We start from the raw sequence: 18924 nt of genomic DNA, 5'->3' as shown, positions 1-18924 counted from the left end.
TTAATTTTTCCTTTCGGTTTTACCTTCAGATGTCACGACAGCCAATCAGCTGCCCCCATCTAACCCTGTCTTCTGCATCCTCTCTACTCTTACACCAGCTACCTTGATGTCTTTGTTCATGCATTAACATTTTTTAATTTGAGGTTTAAATCCAAATCTTCTGCAGAAGTACCGTAGTGAAGTTAATAAAAGTTCTGAACAATTCACATTAAGAGGAAGACATTTTCTAATTAATATTAAACTTTCATTACCATCGTATGCCATTTTTAATTATCACTTCTAAACTGAAGAAGCATTGGAATACAATAGAACATTATCACCACCTATCTAATATTGTTTAGCCACACTATTTTTTTGCTATAATAGTTTTGATACAAGTAAAGGGTTCTCTGCATGGATGTCTTGAAAGTATTTTATCCCTCAGATGTATATGTACCAGGTTTCTATGAACTGAAGTTTTTTTTTTTCTAGATCTGCAGATCCCTGACTAGATTACGATCTGGGGAATTTGGAGTCAACAGAGAAAGTTTCTGGTTTTATCTCTACAAACTCTTCCTGACCCTCTTTTGTTTTGTAAATGCAGGTGCATTGTCTTTGTAGAAGACGCCACAAAATATAAAGTTGAAGATTTAGGTTTTTGTCGTAGAAACTAAAAAATCCTGAAACAAGGAAGAACAAAGTGTGGTAAAATAGATGACCTGACAAAGAAACAGAAGAATAGACTACCGGTATTTACTTGATTCGGGATAATAAAACTCAAAAAAGTTGTGGATAATTGTCAAATGAATGCTGGGGAAACTGAGGGGAAATGATAATTAAAACAGAGAAAAAAAAGAAAAAGCGATCTTCACATTGTTCTCCAAAACCGGATGGGAGAATAAAAGAAAGAAAGGCATGTTCTGAAATAAGGTTTATAATGTACAAAAACATGCCGAGCCTTTTTAAAAGTATGAAGACCTGGAAATGACAAACTCGGCTCAGTTTAGTCAAAGTTAAAATGTGGCTAAATTTAAAATAACATAGGCCAAGCATCAACATGGCAAAGGACACAAGAACACAAAGAATATTGTTGTTCTAATCAGACTTAACCAATTTGTTTTAGTGGAAACAAAAGACTGACTTGTGTGATGGGATTGTTTGGGACCAGCTGTAGCTCAGGGACTTTAGCAGCCTCACAGCACTTAGCACCTTTGATTGAAGCATGTTGCATCATTCTGGGAAACTTGAGCCTTTATTGCAACAGACCTACAAATGTTTTGTTAATGCATGGATGTTTTGCCATGTCAGACAGGCTACTGATAGATCATTAGATAAACCAGTTTTGCGTTAACAATGCTAACAAAGAGATATGCACACTTCACACATGTCCTGCTTCCCCCCTTGTCTGGACTTTTTTTTATACCACATATTCTTTCAATTTGAAGCACACATTCAGCAGGAAAAAGAGCTATGAGGCAATATTAACAGTTTTGAGTAAATTTAGAATTTTTAAACAACAACAACAATCTGGGTTGTTTTAGTGGTCATTTGTTTGCTGGCCTGTTTTTCCACAATGTTCAATTTTTCTCACATGAATCTTCTTTCTCTTTCGGCTTTTCCCATCAGGGGTCGCCACAGCGAATCATCCTTTTCCACCTCACTCTATCATGGACATCTTCTACCCTAACATTAGCCAACTTCATGTCCTCTGTTAAGACATCCATGTATCTCCTCTTTGGCCGTCCTCTTGCCCTCCTGCCAGGCAGCTCCATCTCCAACATCCTTCTACCAATATATCCACTATCCCTCCTCTGAACATGTCCAAACCATCTCAGTCTGGCTTCTCTGACTTTGTCGCTGACACAGGCAACATGAGCCGTCCCTCTGATGTACTCGTTCCTTATCCTGTCTAACCTGGTCACTCCTAAGGAGAACCTCAACATCTTCATCTCCGCTACCTCCATCTCAGCCTCTTGTCTCTGTCTCACTGCTACCGTCTCTAACCCATAGAGCAGAGCTGGTCTCACCACTGTCTTGTACACCTTTCCTTTGAGTCTTGCTGGCACTCTTCTGTCACACAACACTCCTGACACTTTCCTCCAACCGCTCCAACCTGCCTGCACTCGCCTCTTCACCTCTTTTCCACAATCCCCATCACACTGAACTGTTGACCCCAAGTACTTAAACTCCTGCACCTTCTTCACCTCAGTCCCCTGTAACCTAACGCTTCTACCTTGATCCCTCTCGTTCAGACACATGTATTCTGTCTTACTACGACTGACCTTCATACCTCTTCTTTCCAGAGCAAACCTCCACCTCTCTAGCTGTTCCTCCACCTGCTCTCTACTCTCACTGCAAATTACAATGTCATCCGCAAACATCATTGTCCAGGGAGATTCCTGTCTTACCTCGTCTGTCAGCCTGTCCATCAGCATAGCAAACAAAAAAGGACTCAAAGCTGATCCTTGGTGTAGTCCCACCTCCACCTTGAACTCCTCTGTCTGACCTACAGCACATCTCACCACCGTCATACTTCTCTCATACATGTCCTGAACTACTCTGACATACTTTTCTGCCACTCCAGACGACCTCATACAGTACCACAGCTCCTCCCTCGGCACCCTGTCATACGCCTTCTCTAAATCTACGAACACACAATGCAGCTCCTTCTGACCTTCTCTGTACTTTTCCATCAACATTCTCAAAGCAAAAATGGCATCAGTGGTGCTCTTACGGGGCATGAAACCATACTGCTGCTCACAAATCTCCACCTTCTTCCTAAGCCTGGCTTCCACTACTCTTTCCCACAGCTTCATTGTGTGGCTCATCAACTTTATTCCTCTATAGTTGCTGCAGTTCTGCGTGTCACCCTTGTTCTTAAAGATTGGGACCAGAACGCTTCTCCTCCATTCCTCAGGCATCTTCTCACTCTCTAAAATCCTATTGAACAACCTTGTTAGAAATTCCACTGCTGTCTCTCCTAGGCACTTCCATACCTCCACAGGTACGTCATCAGGACCAACGGCCTTTCCGCTCTTCATCCTTTTCAGAGCCTTCCTAACCTCATCCTTTCCAATCTCTGCTACTTCCTGCTCCACAACAACCACATCTTCCTCCCTTCTTTCCCTGTCATTTTCCTCGTTCATCAGCTCCTCAAAATACTCCTTCCATCTTTTCTGTACACTCTCTTGGGTTGTTAGCACCTTTCCATCTCTGTCCTTAATCACCCTTATCTGTTGCACGTCCTTCCCATCTCTGTCTCTCTGTCTGGCTAGCCTGTACAAGTCCTTCTCTCCTTCCTTTGTGTCTAACCTGTCATATAGCTCATCGTAAGCTTTCTGTTTGGCCTTTGCCACCTCTCTCTTCACTTTACGCTGCGCTTCCTTGTACTCCTGTCTACCTTCCTCAGTCCTTTCTACATCCCACTTCCTTTTAGCCAACCTCTTCCTCTGGACGCATTCCTGTACTTCCTCATTCCACCACCAAGTCTCTTTACCGTCTTTCCTCTTTCCAGATGACACACCTAGCACCTTCCTACCTGTTTCCCTGATAATCTCTGCTGTAGTTTCCCAGTCCTCTGGAAGCTCATCCTGACCACCCAGGACCTGCCTCAACTTCTGCCTAAATTCCTCACAAGTTTCTTCATTCTGTAGCTTCCACCACTTGGTCTTCTTTTCTGTTTTCCCTCTCTTCTTCTTCCTGACCTCCAGAGTCATCTTACACACCACCATGCGGTGCTGTCTGGCTACACTCTCTCCTACCACCACTTTGCAGTCATTAACCTCTCTCAAATGACCTCGTCTACATAGGATGTAGTCCACCTGAGTACTCCTACCTCCACTTCTGTATGTCACTCTATGTTCCTCTCTCTTCTGGAAGTAAGTGTTGACTACAGCCATTTCCATCCTCTTCGCAAAGTCCACCACCATCTGTCCCTCCAGATTCCTTTCCTTCACACCAAACCTGCCCATCACCTCCTCATCACCTCTGTTGCCCTCACCAACATGCCCATTAAAGTCTGCTCCAATAACAACTCTCTCTCCTCTGGGAAAACTCTCTATGACCTCATCCAACTCACTCCAGAATCTCTCCTTCACTTCTAACTCACAGCCAACCTGTGGCGCATACCCACTGACTACATTCACCATCACCCCTTCAATTTCTAACTTTAGGCTCATCATCCTGTCTGAGACTCTTTTCACCTCTAGAACACTGTTTACAAACTCCCCCTTCAGAATCACTCCTACCCCGTTTCTCTTCCTATCAACACCATGATAGAACAGTTTGTATCCCGGTCCCAAGCCCGGATATGAGAAGAAATACCAAGGAATTGTCATAAACATTTAACTAGTGGTTAATCGGTATACTTTTTTCAGGGCTGATACAGAAACTGGATATTATCAGTCGGCGTGTTTATCGTTCGTTCGCACGTGATTTGATATGCATCTCGATAGGTGGTTCACAAATGAACTCTCTGCACTATGACCGTCCCACATATATTTGGATACTTCCTATCTATATTGTCAGCATTAGAGTTTTACAGTGGGATATACTACAAGATATTGGAGCTGCTGTTAATGTGTCACAATTCTCTGCACACAATACGTAATGCTACTTCTATAGTAGTTGTGAGTTGTGATGTAAACTTTACTTTTACAGCCTCTCTCCGTAACTTCTCTAAACTAAAAACTTTTCTTCTTTGCTACCCTTAGCCATGCAGCTCCTGTCTCCAGTTGACTGTTACTTGTAGTATGACAGCTGACTTCTTATTGGCTTCTTCTTGGCTCACTGGATTATGATTAAAAAGGTCAATATACAACAAAACACCAAACATTGATTACTCACTGGAAGTCCGACTCACCGGCACCGACTCACCGGCACAACCAATTCGGCAAACTGGCTGCAATGGAAAGCCTTTCATACATGCTGCTATATAGAACAGAGGATTTCCATTCTAAATGGGCTCTGTATCTCTCCAGTTTACAACAGACAATTTAGGGCTTTCTAATTCTTTCCCTTTTTTTTTTAATTCAGAGCAATTGACTGTACCATAGCGTACATTATAACGCACATTAGGACTGTCACATTGTGCCCTGTCCCTTAAAACCAGGAGCCCGTGCTTTCTTCTTCATCAGTTAAGTGCGAGATGGCATCTTATTCGAGATGAGGCCAGTTTCATTTATATTCAACACCTGCTCTGGATTGTGTATCCAGAGCATCCCTCTGGATATTCTCCGTTATTATGTTCTCCAGCGTATCGAAAGATTTTTCCAGCCGCTTCAGAGCCATTTCTCCATGCAGGGGCACACACTTCAGTTATAGCGATTCAGAAAACAGGTGGAACCATGTCTTGGAGGCCTATGGGCCAGCTTGCTGTTCATCTCCGCCTCCTTTCTCCGAAATCCCCACAGCACCTTCCTCTATCCCAAAAGTCCCACACAAGCTTCTTGAGTTGTCTTGAGCTTTTGTGATGAACCTCAGGAAAAAAAACCTTGAACACGTGAAACCGTGAATAGTGAAACAGGAATAAGAGGAGGAACACTGTATATGTCGATGCCGCAAACACGTGTGCTTCAAGAGAAAATACAAAAAGAATTTGAAAGAAAGTAAAAAAAAATAAGAACACGGCTCTTGTCATGTACTTAAGAGCCGGCTCTTAGAGCCGTTTCACTTGTGACCGACCCTTCACTACGACACAATGTGTAATACTTTGTTTCAGATAGAAACAACTGTTTTACTAAAGAACTCCTGTATTGATTTCAAATTAATGTTTTTTGTCTGCTTTTGCTGTTTTCATACTGTCTATGAAAGAATGAGTTCTCTCAGGTGGTAGGAACCAATGTGCTAGATGCCCAAGAGAAAAGGCATAGTGATTGTGCAGTAAGTTAGGCATTCCAAGTCCGCCCCTTTCAACACTATTCTGCAGTTTCCTCAGGTGTAGCCTTGGTTTCTTATTGTTCCATGTACAGTGGTGGACAAAATTGTTGGTACCCCTCAGTTAAAGAAAGAAAGTCCACTATGCTCACTGAATGACTTGAAACGTTCAGAAGTAACAATAAATTAATATTTATTGAAAATTGAATAATCAAAATCAACCATTACTTTTGAGTCGTTGATTAACAGAATTATTAAAAAAAAAACCTAATGAAATAGGGCTGGACAAAAATGATGGTACCTCCATAAAAGACTGAGAACTAATTGCCCAGGGGGTCATGATGAAATCAGGTATGTCCTTTAATTTACATCTCAGCTTTTTTCAAACCCTTCCTATTTAAAGGGAGACAAATAGTCACGTTGCTGTTTGGTGAAAAGGTGTGTACCACACTGAACATGGACAACAGAAAGCCAAGGAGAGAATTGTCTCAGGACATTAGAAACATAATTATAGATAAACATCGTAAAGGCTATAAAACCATCTCTAAGCAGCTTGAAGTTCCTGGCGACAGTGGCACATATTATTCAGAAGTTTAAGACCCACGGGACAGTAGCCAACCTACGATGACGTGGCCAGAAGAGGAAAATTTATGACAAATTGAGGAGACGGATATTTGGAACTGTATCCAAATTGCCCAGAACATCCTCCAAAGACATTAAAGGTGAACTCCTAGGTTAAGGTACATCAGTGTCAGATCACACCATTCGTCGTTATTGGGGCCAGAATGGACTTCATGGGAGACGACCAAGGAGGACACCACTGTTGAAAGGAAATCATTAAAAAGCCAGAGTGGAATGTGCAAAAATGCATGTTGACAAGCCACAAAGCTTCTGGGAAAATGTCCTTTGGAACTGTCTGGAGCTTTTTGGTAAGGCACATCAGCTCTATGTTGGTAGACTCAAAAATGAAGCATACAACGAAAAGAAAACCGTCCCTACTGTGAAACATGGAGGAGGCTCAGTTCTGTTTTGGGGCTGCTTTGCTGCATCTGCCACAGGGTGTCTTGAAGTTGTGAAGGTCAAATAAAATATCCAGATTATCAAGGCATTCTGGATATAAATGTGCTGCCTAGTGTCAGAAAGCTTTTTTTTTTTTTTTTTTTTTTTTTTTTTTTTTTTTTTTCTTTTTAACTTGTCCTGTCCAACAGCTAGGCAAACAGATGAGAGCTGAGGGCCTCTTGTGTTGGACATATTTTATTTTAACAAGAGGGGTTATTCATCTTCAGACAAACCAAAGGTATGTCTGAATAAACCCCTTTTGTAATTGAGGCCAAAATTTATTAATTTCAATCATGTTTGAAAATCTTTGGTGTTGGACCGGACGGAAAAGGAAAGAGGGGAAGAAGAGAGAGGGACGTTAGAGAGAGGGGGGGGTAGGAGGGTGATAATAGGAGGGGAAGGGGGGTAAGACCATGAAGCAGCATAGAGCAGACAGGTTTACTGGTTGTTTATCGTTACGGTACGGTTCAAATGTAGTACAAAAAGGGCGGGGCCTGTTCACACACACTCAAATATTATCAACACACCTGCTAGCCGCAAAAATGTCCACATGTCAACATGCACACAAAACAGATAGTGTTCACGAACGCATACCTATGCCTTTAAACCAACTAGTGTGAAATCTTTCATTCATTCAATCATGCAAACTATTAGTGCAAAGGTGAGCTAACACCTGTGCTCAGGTGAGTGTTTATGTTCTTCTAAAATGGATGGTGGAATGTGAAAAGAAGGAGGAGGAGCGCCCAGCCACCCCCACACCCATACCCCCGCCGCAGCAGCAGCGGCAGCCGGAATTCTCCCAACGCCACACGGGAACAGGCAGGGAACAACCGCCCCCCGGGCGACCAAGACCGCCACCCAGGCCAGGGCCAGCCGGACCGCCGCGAGGCCCCCAGAGCCAGAGAGCAGGGAGGCGCAGAGGGAAAGAGAGCGCCGCCCCAGCCCAGCCAGGAAAGCAGCCCCCCGCCGCGCCGGAAGAGCCCAACGCAGGGCCCCACCGGAGAGGGACGCCCACAGCCCCAGACGAGCACCCCACCACCACCCAGGAGTTCCGGGCATCCCCCCGCCCCGACCCCAGGTACGAGCCAGGACCCCCCAAGGGAGACCCGCTCCGCACTCCAGGCAGCCACCCACCCGGCCCACGGTTGGTCCAGGTAGGAGCAAGGCAGGGGCCCGCCGCCCCCGCCCAGGAGGGGGGAACCCCGGGGAAAAAAGGGGCGGCCCACAAGGGATGTTATAAATATGGCCCGACCAGGCTCGGCCATGTTGGAAGTTTGGCGGGGCCCAGGGGCAAGGACCAGGACCCACCCCCCAGGGACACGAACACCCCCGGCTCAGGTGTAATATGAACCCCCCCACCGTGCGGAGAGAGCACCGCCGGGCCCAGGGAGCCGGCACCCAAGGGACACGGCCGCCATCGCCAAGGGGCCCGCACCCCCCACCAGGGAAGGGGTAGGGGACAGATGGACCCAGGTCCCACCTTCCTTGTAAATAAATTACCAAGCTTGTCAAACTTTTTAAAATATGTAACAGGGATATGAACTGGGTACCATCTTCCATCGTGATGGGTGACTGACCTCACGATGGAGAGAAACCATTGTGATGCCACGCCCCCGCCACGCTGCGAGTCGACACCATAAACCGCGGTTACATGAGCAAAATATCTTGATCGATCAATGGTCAGATTAGAATTCAACCGTGTACATGGGCCCAGAAAAACCTTTTTCAGATTATAAAAAACATTCATATGGGTCACACTTTCGGTCGGAATAAATCATTTGCACATGCGCAGTAGTGTTTGACATACAGGAAGAGGAAATTAGTTCCGCCGAGCGGCTACATACATATGGCATACGGTCGCTCGCTCCACCGGTCCACCTGACTAAGTGCGGGAGGAGCGGACTACTTCTTTTCTAATTTTTTTTTTTTTGTTAAAGTCACTTCCCTCAGTTTATACTGGATCATCGCAAATGAGTCATTAGTCGGGAAATAAAATAAATAAAGTAATAAAGTAAAACAACTCCCCGACGATATCATCGTCCAGCCCGATGGTTTACTGCAAACATCCTCAACTGCCAATTTAAGGGACATCGCCAACTTCCTGTTTTATTTTGTAGGGTTTCCTGTGTTGTGTTGTGTTTTCGAGTTTTACTTTTGGTTCCCATCTCCCCTCATTGATTGCCCTGTATGTATTTAAGTTCTGTCCTTCTCTTCCTCCTGGGGGGTATTCCAGAAAGCAGGTTATGCTAGCTCCCACGGTAAGTTTGAGGCTAGGGAAGTTGATAACCTCAGTTTTCGGATCCAGAAATGGAGGTATGTTTCAGGGTAGGTCAAGTTGCCATGGCAACTCATGCTCTGAACATAACCTGGTCGGGAGCAGGTTTAGTTGAAGGTTAGTTTGTTTACAGAGAGGTGAAGCAGCATGGCGTGTCCATTTGAAGACGATTTAGTGGATGAAGAAGCTCAGATAATACTTTTTCCACCGTGAAAAGGGGGATAAGATCACATATGGATGTTGGATTCAACTTTTTTACTCTGATCTAACTTAGTTATTTGCTTCAGTTAAGATAAATCATTTGTTTGTTAAGTCAATTTAAAAATAACACGCAGTTTTTAGGCAGTTATTTTACTTTCATTCAAATTAATTCAATTAAGTAGGTGGACATTGGTCCTGCTGTTAGATCGGCACCGCAAGGGATTGTGGGATACCATTTCCTTTGCCTGTCTGGACGGATTTTGGTTTAATTGTGGCTTTTTGACCAAATGTTTAGCTGTTTTACTGTGTTTTGCCATGTTTTGCTGAGTTATTTTGTCATACTGTGCTTGTGTCTCTGCACCATGAGTAAGAGTGAAGGAGAGGATGATGAGTTTATATAGCACCCATTCCAGGTACTGCTGTAATGACAATGATGGAAAATTCTTTAATGAATTTGTGCGCAACGTGCATTTATTTCCCGTCCTTTTGATTGTTATAAAAATGAGCATATCTGCCGGCTCATACTTAGACATATGAGAGATCAAGAAATATAATTAATTAAGATGGAAAAATATTAATTGAATTGGAGTAATATGACATTTAGTTAAATACAATTATTGAGTTTTATAGACGTAAGAAATTAGGTTGATTAAATTTAACTCAATTATGTGTTACCAATAAAAGTAATTCATTTAAGGTGGCAAAATTGGATAAGTTATATATGTATGCGTCACAAGGAAAATGGAAATAAGATCAGAAACTTGTGCGTTTACTTTTTCTGTTCTTACTACAATAAGCAGAAACTCTTTCTTTTGATGATGCAGCCATATTACTTTTTTGATGGACGTATAATCTTCATACGCCATCATTAAAACCACAGACTCCGTCTCACCGAAGTATAGCGCTTTTTTTTTTCCACGCGTTTCCATGGTGACTCCAGAAATCGGCGATCCATTGAGAATGTCCCTATGTACTTGACATTATTATGATGTTCCCGTGTAGTTTGCTGGTTTCCCTTTGGAGTTTTGGATTTTGTCTTGCCTGCTTAAGCAGTGGTTTTTTGTTTTGTAGTTTTGTTTATTAAAGCCCCTGTTCCCCTGCAACTTCCTGCCTCCTCTTTTCTGCGCCTGGGTGCTTCCTTCATCTCCCCGTCGTAACACTTACTTTTAGTACTCCCACTGTTTGTACCCACAAAGCCCACCCAACCAGTACAAAGTTTTTGTGATTCCTTAGGGGACACATGTGTCTCTTGGATAAAAACAATGTTGCAATGTTGCATTTTTTAGATTTAATAAATGATAATATTTTCCTCCTTTTAACAGCGTTGTTAAGGCCCTTGACATTCCAGCTCATCAAGCTTAGATTACTGTCACCCTATGCCCAGCCACCCTATGGAGGAAGCTCATTTCAGCCGCTTATATTCGGGACCTCGTTCTTTCAGTCAGGACCCAGAACTCATGACCATAGTTGTGTATTGGAACGAAGATCGACCGGTAAATTTAGAGCTTTGCTTTTTGGCTCAGCTCCCTCTTCCCCACAACGGACCGATACAGCAATTGCACAGCTATGGATGCTGCTCCGATCTGCCTGTCAATCTTAAGCTCAGGTCTTCCCTCACTCGTGAACAAGACCCTAAGCTATTAAAACTCCTCCACCCACCCACACACATATGTCAAACTACCTTTCTCCGGTTGAGAACCGTGGCCTCAGGTTTAGCGGTACTGACCCTCATCCCAGCCGCTTCACACCCGGCCGCAAACCGCCACAATGCACGCTGGAGGTCCCGGCTCGATGAAGCCAACAGGACAACATCATCTGCAAAGAGCAGAGAGGAAATCCTGTGGCTCCCAAACCAAGTTCTCCCGGATGTGGGCGTTCAAGACTTCCCTAACGGAAGGCCAGCAAATCCAACTCACCACCAGGTAGTGAATGCTGGACAGCTCTGCCCCTCTCTTTACCCGAGTGTCCAAGACACAAGGCCAACTACAAAATCATTGACCTCCTGCCTAGGGTTTCCTGATGCCACTTGTATTGATGGACACCCTTTTACTCGAACATGGTGTTCAGTTATAATAGTTTATATAATAAGTTTTAATTAAATCCATGTATTTGGTCAACTGCCTGATTTTCGTTATCACTGTTTTGTTTTCTGTCCTGGTCAGACAATACTGCTCCCAAAGGAACAGGATTTGGAAGTGAATGGCTTACTAGGCAGTTAAGTATGCATAAGTCTTTGATTTGCTTTTGTGAGCACTGTATGTGAAAGCAAGCCAAATCCGATTTATGTATAATGATAATTAGTATTTTTTGACCACTTTTAAATTGGATTTGTGTAAAGCAGGCATGTCCAAAGTCTGGCCTGTGGACCAAATGCAGCATGCATACAAATTTCTACCAGCCCCCACGATCTTGTTATGAAATGAATAATATGCCTCTGTCTGCACTTTTTAAGCACCACGATTTCTTGATTAGGATTGGAATGTTATAAGCATTTGTAAACGTGTTGCTACATGTCCTTCAGAGGATATCAAATAAGATAGCTTTTTGTTTTCTTTAACTGTTGGCATGATTTAACTGTAGAAGTTTACAGTTTTCATCTAATTGTGAGAAATATGTACCTTTCCATTGCAAACAATTGAATTTTAAATGGTTAATTTACATTATAATACAAGGGTTCAAAGAATGTAAAAAGTTTTGGCACCCCTGGTATAGAGGCAACCTAACAATCATCTCTAAATTTGAAGTAATAAGATGGAAAATACAAAATTCTTGGAAGGTTAAAATAAATACCGTACATTTGAAAATCTTAGCATGTGTGTTTTTAGTTCAGGGCAGTTCTTACCATTACATCATTCCTGCTTTTTAACCTCATTGGATGGCAGATATGACGATTGCTCATCTGCTGGTCATTAAGATTCTGCTCAGATGTACATATAGCTTGGAGGGCTGTAAGCGCTGCTCTTACTGTGTTAACCTGACATTTTCCTTAACAACTTGACTTTCTATTTAATATTTTTAGTATTAATTACCTTTTTTTGCTCTGAAATACAGGATAATGTAAGAATGGTGAAAGATAAGGCTCTCAACATCACATATTCTGTGACTGACTTATGCTACGAGTTTGATCACTTCAGCAACAAACTAACCTCAAGTCCTTCTGTCATTTGCGTGATTTTATATTTCTTTCTTGCTCTGTTGTCAGTTATCACAGTTTTTGGGAATCTCCTTGTGATCATTTCAATTGCTTACTTCAGGCAGCTGCACACTCCCACTCACTCTCTCATCCTGTCTCTGGCTGTGGCTGACCTGCTGGTTGGGATTGTAGTTTTCCCTCTCAGCATGGCGTTCTCTCTCAGCTCCTGTTTATTTTATGATGGTTTGCTGTGTAAGCTACGGCAAGGCTTTGACATCACCTTCAGCACCTGCTCTATCATGAATCTGTGCTGCATTTCTGTTGACAGATACTTTGCTGTGTGTCAGCCGCTGATGTACAGAACTAAAATCAACCAGCGTGTTGTTGTTGTCATGATCGTGGTGAGCTGGGGGGTTTCGGTGCTTGTCGGGATAGGAGTGATAATTGCCGGGTTCAACAACACTCAATGTGAGAATTACTGCTTGATTAATGTTTTCATTGTAAGCATCACTGGACCTGTTTTGTCCTTTTACTTCCCGGTGATCATAATGTTGTGTATTTATCTGAAGATTTTCCTTGTTGCTCAGCGACAGGCTCGCAGCATCCAGATAGCAGCAAAGTGTGCAGCAGCTGTTAGCAAGATGGAGAGAAAATCCACCAAAACTCTGGCTACTGTTCTGGGAGTTTTTCTCTGCTGCTGGACTCCTTCCTTTCTGTGCATCACATTCTTGCCTTTTACCAGCAGTCCAATCCCTGTTCCTGTGATCGAAGCCATGTCCTGGCTCGCCTTATCAAACTCAACCCTGAATCCATTCATTTATGCTTTTTATTACAGATGGTTCAGGTCAGCCTTTAAAATGATTGTCTCTGGAAAAATATTACAAAAGAATTTTGCTCATTTAAACTGAACTGATAATCAGTTTTAATGGAAAAATGTGATGGCAACTGCATTAAACACTAAGTAAAACATATCTGAATTTATATACAAATGCAGCCTAAATGAAAAAGTTAGATAGTAGGTAGCAACACAAAAGCAAACAACTGCTTTAGATTTAGTTAAATCCGGACGGTTGAGAGCTTTAGATTATTTTACATTAATAAGTTGAGTAATTAAATTGAACTGACTTTCTTTTTTGGAAAACGAATATGTAGCAACAGTGTAAGAACTGACAGTTGTTGATTTTTTTTCTGAAATCCACATCAGGAACCAGAAGCTGAAACTAGCTTTGTGATTTGTATGTGATGGAGCAGAACACAAATTTCAAACAACACAATGTTTAATTTAATAAAAGGTTTTCAAAAGACAAAGAAATCAGAAAATCAAAGAAAGTTAAGATAATCCTCTCTTACTTTTTTTAATGGGCTGATTTGAAGACAATTACCAACTAAAAAATACTGCATTTCTTTGACATTTATATGGGTCACTGCATTGAATGGCCTCTCACTGATTCGCACAGGTTGTTTGGCAGAGATCTTTATGCCAGATGGCCTTCCTGAGATTATATTAGCTATCTTTTAAAAATCTGAATCCAAACAATTTCTTATTTTTGTAAATCGACTGGATTCTCTCCTCAACATCTGACAGATTCACTGTTGATGCATGTTAAGATGTTGCCTCAATCACGTCTTATTTCTATCCTGTACTTTCTTAAAGTTCTGCATGACATGCGGCAACTATCTCTCTAATGCTGGTACTTTCATATATATAGTTGTGTTTATATGCCACACTTTAAAGGCTTGACAAGGCTTAAGTTGCTATCTAGTTTTTCAGTTCCATGTTGATGATTTAGGGCAAGGCTCTGGAAAACTATATCACATTTGCAGACTACGACTGTTCAAATCAACTGGCATTAAACTAAATATCTGTGGAAGCAAAAATAGACTGCTTTGAGGAGAAAGCTTTCAAACCTGAACACAAGGCGTGCACCTAAACACCTGCTGATAGTTTGTTTAGAGTTACTGACTCTAAAGGTTGTGGTACAACATGCTTACATTTAAAGGAAAAAGGCCTCATAAATTGTGTTCAGGCTTTGTTTGTGTTTAAATTGATGTTGTTGATCAAAGAAAAATGGGAACAAAAGGAGGAACACTGTATATGTCGAAAAAAGAGAAGTTGAAATAAAGTTAAAAAAAAGTTTCTTGTCGTTTATTAAAGAGCCGCGACCGACCCATCACTACGACATGACGTGTACTACTTTGTTTCAGATAGAAACAACAGTTTTTCTAAGGAACTCCTGTATTGATTTTTAATCAGTGTTTTGCTCTCTGTTTTTTGCCGTATTCACACTGTCTATGAAATTTTTGATTTTCAATCACAAAGAAGTTGTTTCTGTTGTCCTGTTAAAAAACGCTCCCATGAGAAGAGGGTTTCTTTCAGTCACCTGTAGTTTGAACCAGCTGGAAAGGTAAGCAAATTGGCAAAAAATGCACCTTTATTCTAATTCTGTCTCCAGGTGATTAATCTTTTAAATGAAATTATAACAGCCTAAAAGCATGATCATTTTTTGGATTCTTGCTATTGACTGTAAAGATGCAGTTTCACAAGGGGGGCTTTTTCCAGCTCAACGTCGGCCTCTGTAATGTTACCAAGGCACTTCTCATAAAGTTTCACACAAAGTGCCTCTTAATGTATTTACAAAATAAAATTTTTATAAATGTTCAATGAAGTCATTTTGTTGCATTTGTCCACCACGTCTTAAAGTAAGCTCTGTGTCTGACTTTAAACGGGTCTGTGAGCGCTCCGTAGAGGACACAAGGAACAGCTAGTTAGCACAACATTTAGCATCATAGCATGATAGCAACATAGCATTTAGCATCGTAGCATCAGTGACAAACGACACAGCTGTCTTTAAATCAACACTTCTAATAAGCTTTCTGTTCTGTTGCTGTTGTAAGTCCAACAGGTTTATCCTCCAATTCTTGCTGGATCCTGTTAAAATCATCACATTCTGCTGCTTCATCAGCTTAAACTAAAAGCTACACAGAGGGAACTAGCAGAAGTAACAGGGGTGGGAGTGCTTCTAGCCACACATGCGCTAGTGATTTTATTTTCTCAGCCTCGCTGAAGTAGCTCCTCTTTGCTTGCTGATGTTTTTACATCTGCACTATGCGAAAGACCGGCAGACTGGCTTCACTCTGAACAACAGAAGCGCAAGAGAGCAAAGAGCTGGGAAAATAAATACTCGATTTTCCCAAAAATAAATAATCTATAAAAACAAATTCGAATTATTTGATTAAAGCACTTTATTACCCAGCCCTACAGTACTCTGTATTTTGGTTCTCAATTGCATTCGTTAGAATTTATTGATAATTTTATTTTAGTGTTGCAAAGGACGGTAAAATAATATATTGTGGTCCAAAAATATTTTTCATGTACATAGTTTGTCGTCTCCCTCCATGTTTTAACACAGAAAAGTATCAATAAGAATACTAATAAGAGTACTGGATTGATAAGCAGTATCATTAAGAGAAGTAGTATTGATAAAATCTTAACGATACTCATCCCTACTGTAGGAAATAATCTGTCGCTTTGAGATTACTTTCCTTGTTGCATGTTCAAAAAAGTCGAGAAGGAGAAACCACGGGACTCGGCCGGATTAAAGATTAACAAATTTATTTCCCTAACAATATTTCTAAAAACAGAGTAAAACAAAATATAACAGATATCCGGATTCAGAGTTTCAGAGCTTGCACAGCGCCAAATTACAAACGTCTTAACGTGTCAGCCTGTTGGGAACAAAAGAAGCTTCTCCGTCCAGCTGTTTTATCATGTCGGTTTCAGCCTCCTCCTTCGTAACACAGCATGGCGTCCAGACTCCTCCTCTGGACGCTCGGATTGGCTGGCAGGGAGCCTGCCTACTTCTGTCAGTCCATGTTAGGAGTCAGCATCCGTTTCCCGCGTCGGAAGTCACCTCCCAGACTGACATGGTCCCGCAATCAAATGGCTCTCCAGGTGGTCCCCCACATGTGGCCGGATCTTTCTAGCATCCAGTAGACAATACACCTTTGTTCCCCACACGTGAGCAGATGCCTGTGGCGGTTCCCAGGGATGGAATCAGTCTCAGAGATGATTGATTTATGATCCAAGTCAGACCTACAACCAAATGGCCTCAGAAGATCAAAGACCGTTTTCGCCTGAAGGGGATGAGTTCGAAGCTGCAGCATCAAAACCTCTTTACATATGCAATTTTCAGGAAGTCCCTTTGAAATTCAAAGGAACCACACACAGTAAACCTTCAATGAAATAAAGATAAGATACAAGCTAAGGAGAAATGAGGACCACAAAAATATAAAATTCTTTCACTACCTAAGGGTGAACGTAAGTGCAGAGGTGAACTAAAGTGAAAGTAAGTAAATTACAAATGCATTATGTATGACAAGTAGCAAAAAACAAACAAACAAAGAAACAGGAATCATGATAAAATAGGACATAGTCTAAGAGGGTAAAACTGAGTAGTATGAAGGTGCAGGCTTATAATACTCCATCCATCCATCTTCCTCCGCTTATCCGGGTTGCGGGGGTAGCAGTCTAAGCAAAGATGCCCAGACTTCCCTCATCCCGGCCACTTACTCCAGCTCCTCTGGGGACCCCAAGGCGTTCCCGGGCAAGCCAAGAGACGTAGTCTATGCAGCGTGTCCTGGGTCTTCCCCGTGGCCTCCGCCTAGTGGGACATGCCTGGAACACCTCCCCTGGGAGGCGACCAGGAGGCATCTGAACTAGATGCCACCTGAGTGGGCTCCTTTCGATATGGAGGAGAAGCGGTTCTACTCCGAGCTCTCTGACCGAGTTTCTCACCCTATCTCTAAGGGAACGCCCAGCCACCCTACGAAGGAAGCTCATTTCAGCCAGTTGTATTCGGGACCTCGTTCTTTTGGTCATGACCCAGAGCTCATGACAATAGGTGAGTATTGGAACGAAGATCAACCGGTAAATTGAGAGATTTGCTTTTTGGCTCAGTTCCCTGTTCACCACAACGGACCGATACAGCGACCGCATAACTATGGACGCTGCTCCGATCTGCCTGTCAATCTCACGCTCTGGTCTTCCCTCACTCTTGAACAAGACTCCAAGATAATTAGACTCCTCCACCTGGGACAGGGATACTCCACCCACCGAGAGATGGTAAACTACCCATCTCCGGTCGAGAACCATGGCCTCAGATTTATCTGAGCTGACCCTCATCCCAGCCGCTTCACACTCAGTCGCAAACTGCCCCAATGCATGCAGGAGGTCCCCGCTTGATGAAGCCAACAGGACAACATCATCTGCAAAGAGCAGAGAGGAAGTCCTGTGGCCCCCAAACCAGACGTCCTCAGGCCCCTGGCTCTGCCTAGAAATTCTGTCCATAAAAACTATGAACAGAACTGGTGATAAAGGGCAGCCCTGCCAGAGTCCAACATGCTCCGGGAACAAGTCTGACTTACTGCCGGCTATGCGAACCAAGCTCTTGCTCCGGTCGTACAGAGACCGGACAGCCCTCAGTAAGGCTCCCCGGACTGGATGAGCAAACTCCCACAAACCCTCGAGCACCCTAAAGAGGGTTTAGAGCGGGTCCACTGTTCCACAACCAGGACAGAAACCGCACTGTTGTTCCTGGATCTGAGGTTCAAATATCGGACGGACTCTTCTCTCCAGTACCCTGACATAGACTTTCCCAGGGAGGCTGAGGAGTGTGATTCCCCAGTAGTTGGAACACACCCTCCGGTCCCCATTCTTAAAATGGGGGACCGGATTGTCTGCCAATCCAGTGGTACAGTTACCGACTGCCACGCGACGCTGCAAGGACGTGTCATCCAAGACACTCCCACAGCATCCAGAGACTTGAGGTACTCAGGATGGACTTTGCCCACTCCCGGAGCCTTGCCGCTGAGGAGCTCATTGACTACCTCAGTGACTCCAGCTTGTGTGATAGACAGCCTCACCCCAAAGTCCTCATTCTGTAATTCCTCAAAAGAAGGCGTGTCAGTGGGATTTTACTGTTAACATGATTTAACTGTAGAAGTTTACAGTTAGCATTTCATTGTGAAAAAAATGTACCTTTCCACGTGAACCCAAATTTAACGTTGATCAAATTATTTTTTTCCAGACATACTTTTGTTTTTTTCTTTTTATTCTGGTCTTCGGTAATTTTGACATTTTGACTCGTTTATATATGAACAAATGAAAGAAATGAAAAGTCTGTCATTGCAAACAATTGAATTTTAAATGGTTAAATTACATTATAATATAAGGGTTCAAAGAATGCATGTTTTGCCCTCACACATTTTCATTTCATCAAATCTTGCCCTCTCTGTAAAAAGTTTTGGCACCCCTGGTGTAGAGGCAACCTAACAATCATCTCTAAATTTGAAGTAATAAGATGGAAAATACAAAATTCTTGAAAGGTTAAAATAAATATATCTT

General features: G+C 42.7%; 1 long non-coding RNA gene and 1 pseudogene across 1 annotated transcript in view; both read left to right on the top strand.

Annotated features, from left to right (window-relative positions):
• Nucleotides 1-18924, top strand: part of LOC144990151 (uncharacterized) — a 70647-nt gene that overhangs the window by 33759 nt on the left and 17964 nt on the right. The gene's annotated exons all lie outside the window — the stretch shown is intronic.
• On the top strand, nt 12408-18464 carry LOC110017689 (trace amine-associated receptor 1-like; annotated as a pseudogene).

Source organism: Oryzias latipes, chromosome 24 (assembly GCF_053564925.1).
Source record: "Oryzias latipes strain Hd-rR chromosome 24, Olatipes_Hd-rR_3.1".
NCBI classification, from domain to species: Eukaryota; Metazoa; Chordata; class Actinopteri; order Beloniformes; family Adrianichthyidae; genus Oryzias; species Oryzias latipes.
Note: the sequence above shows the minus strand (reverse complement) of the source record. Positions and strands in the feature narration are given on the sequence as shown.